This window comes from Oncorhynchus mykiss, chromosome 28 (assembly GCF_013265735.2).
Source record: "Oncorhynchus mykiss isolate Arlee chromosome 28, USDA_OmykA_1.1, whole genome shotgun sequence".
NCBI classification, from domain to species: domain Eukaryota; kingdom Metazoa; phylum Chordata; class Actinopteri; order Salmoniformes; family Salmonidae; genus Oncorhynchus; species Oncorhynchus mykiss.
In genome coordinates this window covers 1392193-1402726 of record NC_048592.1, presented here as the reverse complement: position 1 = coordinate 1402726, position 10534 = coordinate 1392193, and the positions used below count along the sequence as shown (strand labels likewise).

Sequence of the window (10534 nt, the reverse complement as noted above, 5' to 3'; positions counted from 1 at the left end):
GGGTTTATAAGTGGTCAGTTGATCTCTCTCTCTCTCTCTCTCTCTCTCTCTCTCTCTCTCTCTCTCTCTTATTCTCGGCTGGCCATGTAATTGCTGTAATTGGCAGCACTTCGTCAATGGCCTATCCTACCGAGCATGTCCGATGATGGCTCTCGTCCAGGGTGTTACGTGCGTATTGCTGATGCTTAAGACTCATCGTCTAGCCGCACGTAACGCACTGGTCCAGAGCTAGTCCGCATCTTGCTGTGGTGGTTTGAAGTGTTGCAGTTTGGCCGTTAACTGTCTTTGTGGACGCATTATCTGCAGTGCCAATGTGCTTATTAACCCCTTAGTCATATTTACCAAATATAAATAACATAACTCTACGAAATTAACACTACACTGAATTGTTTCCATCCATTTTGGAAGGGGGGCAAGTTTTCTAGTTGTCAATTGCATTAAATCATGTATGCTATATCAATTTCTTTGAAGATGGCCACCTGTTCTTTTGGGCATCTTGCTGTTTATCCCCCTCTCTTTTTGTTTGATCCCAAATGGCCCCCTATTTCCTATGAAGTGTACTCTTTTTGTATGGGCCACTATATAGGGAATAGGGTGTCATTTGTGAAATACCCCTTAGCATATGCCCTCAATGCCTCTGTATTCGCTGCCCGCATTGCATGTGGCCAAGAGCGTCTGTACACGGTGTCCTGTTGGAGGGAACACATGAAGAGAAACATCCGTGAGGAGAATACTGCTTTTCTTGGGTGTGTCCCAAATGGCACCCTATTCCCTTATATAATAGTGCATTACTTCTGGCCAGGGTAGTGCACCATATAGGAAATAGTGTGCTATTTGGGACTCAGCCCTGGCTTATGAATAAGAGGGTGACCAAGCGTTTCTCTAATGAAAGACAGAGAAGGAATAAGATTCCAGGGGAAGTGTTAACACACACTTAAAGTGGAAAACAAAGGGCCACTGATCAGATAAACAAATAGCTGATAAAGTAGCAAATAATCGATGAAAGTTCAAATCTAGCTCTATTTTACCACAGAAGCCTAATAATTGACTCCCCCAGGTTAAAAAGCTGGTCAAAATAACACTTTCAGTGCAATGCAGAATTTCAAGCATTGTGATGCCATACGGGATTAAAAACACAATGTGGTTTACGAAACTTCAATCAGCAAGGCTGGTCTGAACGGGTGTCACTTGTATATCTTTTCAGTAAGCATAATATGGGCTCACTAGTGTTGTTTACAGCAACAGTCTTCCAAACGATGGTCAGTGCTTTCCGTGTCAGACGGAGAAATATCCCCTTTGTTTCAACGATCAATCTACATCAATCTACTCCCACGCCCAGGCAATCCAGGTGATTCCTCTACGACCAAGAAGGAGTGAGAGAAACGCCCAACTTCTGGGCATTCTGGCCGATAAGGGTATCACAGTGGTGGAAGGCATGTCCAGCCATGAGTTCCTCCAACTGGCTACAAATGTGCTCTTCTCTGCAACTCCCAGATTTTATTTATTTATCTTATCTTACCTTTATTTAACTAGGCAAGTCAGTTAAGAACAAATTCTTATTTTCAATGACGGCCTAGGAACAGTGGGTTAACTGCCTGTTCAGGGGCAGAACGGCAGATTTGTACCTTGTCAGCTCGGGGATTTGAACTTGCAACCTTTCGGTTACTAGTCCAACGCTCTAACGCCCAGATGATGGAATCCTGTCATTGGTTCACCCAGAGGCAACAAAAGACTCCAGAAATCGGCTTCATCAGCAAAGGGGAAGATTCCAAGACGTGAGGGCAGAAGTGCCCTCGACCATGCTGGTCCTTCTTCTTCTACTCCCCACCCAGCCGCTGAGGCTACCTTCAACAAGGCCCCTCTTCTTGTGGCCGTGACCAATGACCCGGTGCCCTTGACACCATGGGCTCTATTGAAGCATGACTCGAAGTGATCGAAGGAGGCAGCTCTGCTTCCGTTATCAGTTCCAGCCTCACTTGCGCTGCCCAAAGTAGCAGTGGGGGTCTGCAACCATTCCTGAGATGTTCTTCTCCGGAGTGCCCATGTTTACACACTGCTAGGATCCTAACCCGCCCAGATTGTGGCCAGCCTGGGTAGGCCCCGGGATGTGCCTAAAAGCTGCTTTCAGAGTTAAGCCTCCAGAGGTCCTCCATGATCCAGCGCCAAGTTTCATTGTCAAGTCTGACCTCCAGGGACACCAGGTGAAGTTTCATAATAACACCCCCATATGCAGTAATTTTAATGAGAATGTCTGCACCTTCTATAATAGCATCTTCCTCTACATCTGCAACTCATGCTTCGATCCTCACCCCAAGTTTGTCTGCCCATGCCGGTTATGCCCCCCGAAGGCCTCCTAGAAGGGGAAAGGTTCAAAGAAATTCTAAAGAAACTTCCACTCCAGTCAACATCCAAGCCCTGGCCACTAACTGTGGTACCATCCTGGTACCCCCTTTGTAGATTACTTGGTCACGGGTCTTTTCCAGGGCTTTAAGGTAGGTAGTCACAAAGTTCAGAATCTCCAGTCCGCTCTCAATAAGCCATTTGCTGGTAGTGCAGCAATTGTTGGATAAGAAGATCAAGAAAAGTTCCTTAATGGCTCCTTTGCTTCCCCTCCTTTCTTTAAGTTCAAAATGTCAGTAATCGGGGAGGAAATTCTCGATTTTTGACGCCCTGCTCAGGACCCGATAGCCAGCGTTAATGAGAGCATTCCCCACAAAGCCTTTTGTCTGCATTATGCTGCCATGGATCATGCTATTAAGCTCATAAAGCTGGTGGTTACGGGAAAACTGTCAGACCCCTGACTTCTCTTGAGTTCCTAGGCATAATTCCAGACAGAACCAATATGTGCACCTCCCGCCCCCTAGATAAACTGTTACAGATCTGTGAATCAGTGTAGTCCTTCACTGATGGGCAGCCCATCAGGAAATGTGACTTATTGTCTCTACTGGACATCTTAACTTTGTGATGCGGATCATCCCTCGAGGGCGGGCCTTTATATCATGGCTCCTAATGCTAGCTTCCTCAGTCCAGGTTCCGAGTAATCCTGGATGAGGGCTGCCGTTCAGACCTCCGGTTTTGGTCTATGTAGCTTAATAGCTGGAACGGCATCTCTTTTTTTCTTTGATGAGATGCCTGTGTCCTCGGATTCCCTCAAGTTCTTCACGGATGGTGCCCCATCTGTGGGGTTTGGGGGCCATGTATGGCAAGGGAACGCATAACTGTTCACCGTGAAAGTTAACCCGCAATTGTCATAATTAATAAAGAACGCTCGCCAGCCAATGTAATCATTACCCTTCTTAGGCGCTTACATGGCAGTCTGTCATTCATAATCATTTCCATTCCCAGGAGTTCCCTCGCCTCTGCCCAGCAACCAGCCAGGTTCCGGTGTCACCGCCTATGCACTCGGAAATGCTGCTGTTCTAAACAATCCAATGATAGCAGCACTATGGGGGTCAGCTAACTGGTGGTCATTCTCTGCCTACACGTCATACGTCAGGCCAAATCAATCGGCCATCCTCGCAGCCCAATGATCCCTCAAATCTAACTACACATAGCTAAAGAACCTCAATCTTGTGAGTACCCAATCTCAAACACGCTTACAGTCGTTTGATGGTTATTTGATAATCATACATTTCAAATGTTACAACGCTAGCACACAGCACGCTAGCATTGGGCCGTATTTCGGCATGTACTATTGGGCTCAACACTCAGCTAGCGTTTCATGTTAATCATACTTTTTGCTTTGTGGAATATGTTGTTGGGTAGATGTACTTGCAGATGTCTTATTTGAACAAAACACATAATACGTTGTTTTTAATCCTACGCTCAGCGCACCTTGCATGAGTAAACATTGAATTATTTCCATGACAGCAGAATGCACGTCTGTTCTATACTTTGCATGCATGTCTTTGATATCTAATTAACTTGTCTTCAATCTTTAGATCCAACCTTTGCTCTGCTGTATCCCTACTTCTTGGTGAGTAATTTTCGATTCCAGCTGCCATGCTAAGGGATTATCTGTCATCCACATCTACCTCAAAGGATAATTTCTTCAGAGAGGAGGCCTACCCCAATCTATGTAAATACAAATTCCATATTGCATTCTGTCTTTGTTGTGCATTCAGTAAAGCCTGTATCCGATTGAAATGTAGTTTGAAAGTTCAAAAATTAAAGCTGTTTTGAATGGGTGTTACATTGCTTCCTATTTCATGGGCATAGAGGGTATTCACATGGTAGTGTTTACAATGTTAGCTTGTCATTCTAGCCAAAGGCAGTACAGTATGAACATATGTTAAAACTGCTTCTCCAATAAAAATCCCCAATCACACTTGAAGGCGATGTCATGGCAACATTGGCTATCTAAGCTCATGCATAGAAACAAGTTATTGGGTCTAACGGTCGTCTCGCGACGAACTGAGCATGTGCAGGTCTCAAAAACTTGGCAGTTTGTCACTTTCTCGAGGTTGTAGTAAAACATGTTCAATTACTTAAGACACTGGTTGTGCCTTTAGATTTAAAAACAAATTAACAACAAAATAATAATTTTGTATTTCTCTCATTGACTTGTCAATCCAGCCTGCTCTGTTTGGACTGTTTTGCAAGCATTCACAGAAGTGGGTGCACACCCAGGCCCACCCCGCCCCTGCCCAGTCATGTGAAATCCATAGATTAGGGCCTGATGAAATTATTTAAATTGACTCATTTGCTTACATGAACTGTAACTGTAAATCGTTGAAATTGTTCAATTTTGCGTTTATAATTTTTGTTTAGTACAGTTGAAATCGGAAGTTTACATACACTTAGGTTGGAGTCATTAAAACTAGTTTTTCAATCCCTCCACAAATTTCTTGTTAACAAAGTATAGTTTTGACAAGTCGGTTAGGACATCTACTTGTGCACAACACAAGTCATTTTTCCAACAACTGTTTACAGACAGATTATTTCACTTATAATTCACTGTATCACAATTCCAGAGGGTCAGAAGTTTACATACACTGAGTTGACTGTGCCTTTAAACAGCTTGGAAAATTTCAGAAAATGATGTTATGGCTTTAGAAGCTTCTGATGGGCTAATTGACATAAGTTCAGTCAATTTGAGGTGTACTTATGGATGTATTTCAAGGCCTACCTTCAAACGCAGTGCCTCTTTGCTTGACATCATGAGAAAATCAAAAGAAATCTGCCAAGACCTCCACAAGTCTGGTTCATCCTTGGGAGCAATTTCCAAACACCTGAAGGTACCACGTTCATCTGTATAAACAATAGTACGCAAGTATAAACATCATGGGACCATGCTTTCTGTCTCCTAGAGATTAACGTACATTGGTGAGAAAAGTGCAAATCAATTCCAGAATAACAGCAATGGACATTGTGAAGATGCTGGAGGAAACAGATACAAAACTAACTATATTCACAGTAAAACAAGCCCTTTAACAATATAACCTGAAAGGTCGCTCAGCAAGTAAGAAGTCACTGCTCCAAAAGCGCCATAAAAAAGACAGATTACCATTTGCAACTGCACATGGGGACAAAGATTGTACATTTTGGAGAAATGTTCTATGGTCTGATGAAACAAAAATAGAAATGTTTTGCCATAATGACCATCGTTATGTTTGGAGGAAAAAGGGGGAGGCTTGCAAGCCGAAGAACACCATCCCAACCGTGAAGCACAGTGGTGGCAGCATCATGTTGTGGGGGTTGCTTTACTGCAGGAGCTTGGTCACAAATGTGTCTTCCAAATGGACAATGACCCCAAGCATACTTCCAAAGTTGTTGCAAAATGGCTTAAGTACAACAAAGTCAAGGTATTGGAGTGGCCATCACAAAGCCTTGACTTTAATCCCATAGAAAATTTGTGGTAAGAACTGAAAAAGCATGTGTGAGCAAGGAGGCCTACAAACCTGACTCAGTTACACCAGCTCTATCAGGAGGAATGGGCCAAAATGCATCCAACCTTTTGTGGGAAGCTTAAGGAATGCATGTGAAACATTTGACCAAAATTAAACAATTTTAAAGGCAATGCTGCCAAATACTAATTGAGTGTATGATAACTTCTCACCCACTGGGAATGTGATGAAAGAAATAAAAGCTGAAAAACAATCAAGTGGATTAAATGTCAGGAGTTGTGAAAAACTGAGTTTGAATGTATTTGGCTAAGGTGTATGTAAACTTCAGACAGTCAAAAGTTCGGACACATCTACTCATTCAAGCGCTTTTCTTAATTTTTACTATGTTCTACATTGTGGTATGATAGTGAAGACATCAAAACTATGAAATGAGACATATGGAATAATAATAATCATGTAGTAACCAAAAAAGTGTTAAACAAAAAAAATATATATTTTATAATTGAGATTCTTTAAAGTAATTAGCCTTTGCCTTGATGACAGCTTTGCACACGATTGGCATTCTCTCAACCAGCTTCATGACAGTCACCTGGAATTAATTTCAACTAACAGGTGTGCCTTGTTAAAAGTTCATTTGTGGAAGTTCTTTCCATCTTAATACATTAGAGCCAATCAGTTGTGTTGTGACAAGGTAGGGGTGGTATGCAGAAGATAGTCCTTTGGTAAAAGACCAAGTCATTTTTTTTGGCAAGAACAGCTCAAATAAGCAAAGAGAAACGACAGTCCGTCATTACTTTAAGACATGACGGTCAGTCAATTTGGAACATTTCAAGAACTTTGAAGGATTTCTTCAAGTGCAGTCGCAAAAGCCATCAAGCGCTATGATGAAACTGGCTCTCATGTGGACTACCACAGGAAAGGAAAACCCAGAGTTACCTCTGGTGCAGAGGATAATTCATTAGAGTTAACTGCACCTCAGATTGCAGCCCACATAAATGCTTCACAGAGTTCAAGTAACAGACACTGCATGAATCAGGCCTTCATGGTTGAATTGCTGCAAAGAAACCACTACTAAAGGACACCAATAAAAATAATGAGTCCAAATTCATAATTTTTGGATTCCAGCCGCCGTGTCTTTGTGAGAAGCAGAGTAGGTGAACGGATGATCTCCACATGTGAGGTTCCCACCGTGAAGCATGGAGGAGGAGGTGTGATGGTGCTTTGCTGGTTACACTGTCTGTGATTTATGTAGAATTCAAGGCACACGTAACCAGCATGTCTACCACAGCATTCTGCAGCGATACACCATCCCATCTGGTTTGCGCTTTGTGGGACAATCATTTGTTTTTTCAACAGGAAATGACCCAACACACCTCTGGGCTATGTAAGGGCTATTTGACCAAGAAGGAGAGTGATGGAGTGCTGCATCAGATGACCTGGCCTCCACAATCCCCCGACCTCAACCCAATTTAGATGGTTTGGGATGAGTTGGACTGCAGAGTGACGGAAAAGCAGCCAACAAGTGCTCAGCATATGTGGGAACTTGTCTTGAAGCTGTTGGAAAAGCATTCCAGGTGAAGCTGGTTGAGAAAATGCCAAGAGTGTGCAAAGCTGTCATCAAGGCAAAGGGTGGCTACTTTGAAGAATCTAAAATATGTTTTAATTTGTTTTTTTTTGGTTACTATATGATTCCATATGTGTTATTTCTGCAATGCAGAAAATAGTAAAAATAAAGAAAAACCCTTGAATGAGTAGATGTGTCCAAACTTTTGACTGGTACTGAATAATTTAGGTGTTTTGACCGAGTGGGTTTTTCCTATTCATAAGTATAGCCCCAAAAAGTAGATAGCTGCCTAGATAGCTCACTTTTTTCATGCAAGTCAAGGATAACAATTTATTTCCGTTATACACCTTTTGGCTCTTAAATGGTTTATTTTTTACAAATGTGTGCTTGTATAAGAAGTACTTACATCAAATTGTATTTGTCACATGCAACCGAAAACAATGGGTGTAGACTTTCCTCTGAAATTCTTGCTTTTGACCCCTTCCCAACAATGCAGAGTTTTAAAAAATGATGCAAATATAATGTAAGAGGAATATACAGGGAGTAACCGTACCAGATCAGGTGTCTGTATATGAAGGCATGGTAAAGTGACCAGGCATCAGAATAGATGATAATAAGAGTAAAATAAAGAACTGAGTAGTAGCAGCGTGTGCGTGTGTGTGCGTTTGCGTGTGTTTGTGTTGTGTTGGATATGTGTGTGTGTGCGTATGTAGTGTATGTGAATGTTTGTGTGATTTATGTGAGAGTGCCAGTGGTGTGTGTGAGTGAGTTTGAATATAGTGTGTATAATATAATCTTGTGAGTCTTGTGGTTCTTGTCCACATGAACAATGCTAATTAAATGTATTTTAGAAGGTTACATTTTATGACATTTGTATAACAGTCACATGCTAACTGCTAACCGCTCACTATCTTAGAGGTAGATACCATGCAATTTCGCCTTAGCTTTGTTGATCTTCTGTTGTTGTTTTCTTTCCATTGGTTTTTGTAACATTGAATACACATGCCTAAAAGGGATTTTAATGTATTTGAGAATTTGTTTTGTTTCCATATGCTGAATGGAGAGAATAAACTGTGCAGACCCGAGGATGTGCAAATTACAGAAGAGATGAACAAGCCTTGGAATTGTGTGGGTCAACGCTAGGTAAGAATGTTCAAGGGAATAGACTAAATGCGTCAGAATAATTTTAAACTGCAAATCTTCAGAACATGTAAAACCATGCAGCACCTTTTAATTCTAAATTGCTGATCTGCAATTAATACATCCCCCTAACCTTTCCACAGAAACATTGGAGATGCAAACAGATGGTGCCTGAAATCTTAATGATAGAAGCATTATTTTTTGAATTTTTGATGCATTACTTTTGGTAATGTACATTTCTTTCAAATTTGATTCACCATTTCCTTTTTCTTTAAAGATGTGAAGATATAAGATAGCTTCATGACTTAGTAAGCTTTGACAGTCATGTTTGTTTCTAATTACTTCAATAGCTCTCTTCAAATGTGTCTGTCCCCTTTTGTTTCTATAGGCTTGAGAGAGAATGTGCTGTGCATCATTGGAAGGTCATAACATAATTGATAGCAGAAATGAACAAGGCTTGCTAAGAATTTTGTCCAAGGAAATATACTAAATAAATATACTGCAATCCTTTTTCAGAACAATGTATGTCACTTTAAATTCAAAATTGCTGATCTGCAATTAATAATTACCCCTAATTACTCATTCCCCTGTCCACAGCAACATCGATGGTGCTAACTGATGGGTGCCTGCCTGATGTCTGAGGTTCAGTGAGGCTCAGTGTCAGTATTGAAGGTAAGATTGAACTTTAGTTGAACATGTTTTCAATAATATTTTAATAATAATAATATTTTTTCCCCAATTTCATTCAACGTTTTCTTTTTCTTTACAGATGTGAAACTAGATGGAACACCCCACTAGATGCAATCATTCAGTTGCAGAATTATTTTAAATAAAACATTTACATATTAAGGGGTAATTAAGTGTTTATTTATGTTACATTTAATTGAACTGCATGTCATATATATATTGTGGATGCATTTCCTGATTGTATGTGAAATATTTAAAATAGTTTTTGTGTTACATTTCATGTACATGCACAAATATATTTTCAGATGCATTTCAAATACATGTTGCATTATATGTCAAAATGCATCCCTCCAAAATATTTGATATACATTTTTCCCCCCGTATTGGATGATGGTGGTCATTCAGAGTTCGAACTGCACAACTAAGAAGCCTCTCTTGAAAGCATTTATTTTCTGGCTCAGTCACTTCACCTTTGGCAGTTTTGAAGTTGCTCTAGAATCTTACCATTATAGTTTTTGGTATGCTGAATATTTTTTTATATTAAACCAAATCACTTCCTCACTGTAATAACAGGTTCAGAGAGGGGTTAACGGATAGACAGAGGAAGAGGAAGGACAGAGTAGAAAAAGAGAGGAGGAGAAATTAGGGGGTATTGTACTTGGCGGGGTCAGTGCTCTTGGCTCATTGCTACCGGTAATGTTACCTCCGCTTTACACACACACACACACACACACACACACACACACACACACACACACACACACACACACACACACACACACACACACACACACACACAGTGCCGTTTCTAGACATAAGTGACGTAAGCGGCCGTTAGGGGGCCCCCAACCAGGAAGTCGGTCAGTGTCTCAACTCACTGTTAGTTAGGAAAGTAAAATGCACAACGTGCAATTTTGAAATTAAATTTAGCAATGCATCAGCAGTTTCCCACTTGTTATGTCAGTCACTGACAGTTACTGAATTAGCTAACATTTTATAGATTGCTAGGTAAGTTCATCCAGCCAGCTATCTTAACCTTGTAGTAATCATAGCTGAACTACTGACTGGGCACTCAAGGCACGTGCCTTGGGGCCCTGACCTCTAGGGGGCCCTAATGGATTTTGTTAGTCACTCTCACTGATGTCATATGAACTTGGCATAAGTCATGGGAAAATTTGTAAAATTACAGGACATTTGCTTTAAAGCTGCAATATTTTCTCTCCTCCCATGGCAAAACGTGTACTGCAGAAAATCAGCTTTAAAATGTCACATTCTTCTTTCGACCGCATGGAAAAAT

At 41.1% G+C, this 10534-nt stretch overlaps 1 long non-coding RNA gene across 1 annotated transcript; it reads left to right on the top strand.

Moving 5' to 3' along the window:
• The first annotated feature begins 8140 nt into the window (after positions 1–8140).
• Positions 8141–9461, top strand: LOC110508320. Its single transcript, XR_002471269.2, has 3 exons — positions 8141–8553; positions 8694–9222; positions 9320–9461. It is a non-coding gene; the product is annotated as an uncharacterized LOC110508320 (long non-coding RNA).
• Positions 9462–10534: the final 1073 nt, after the last annotated feature.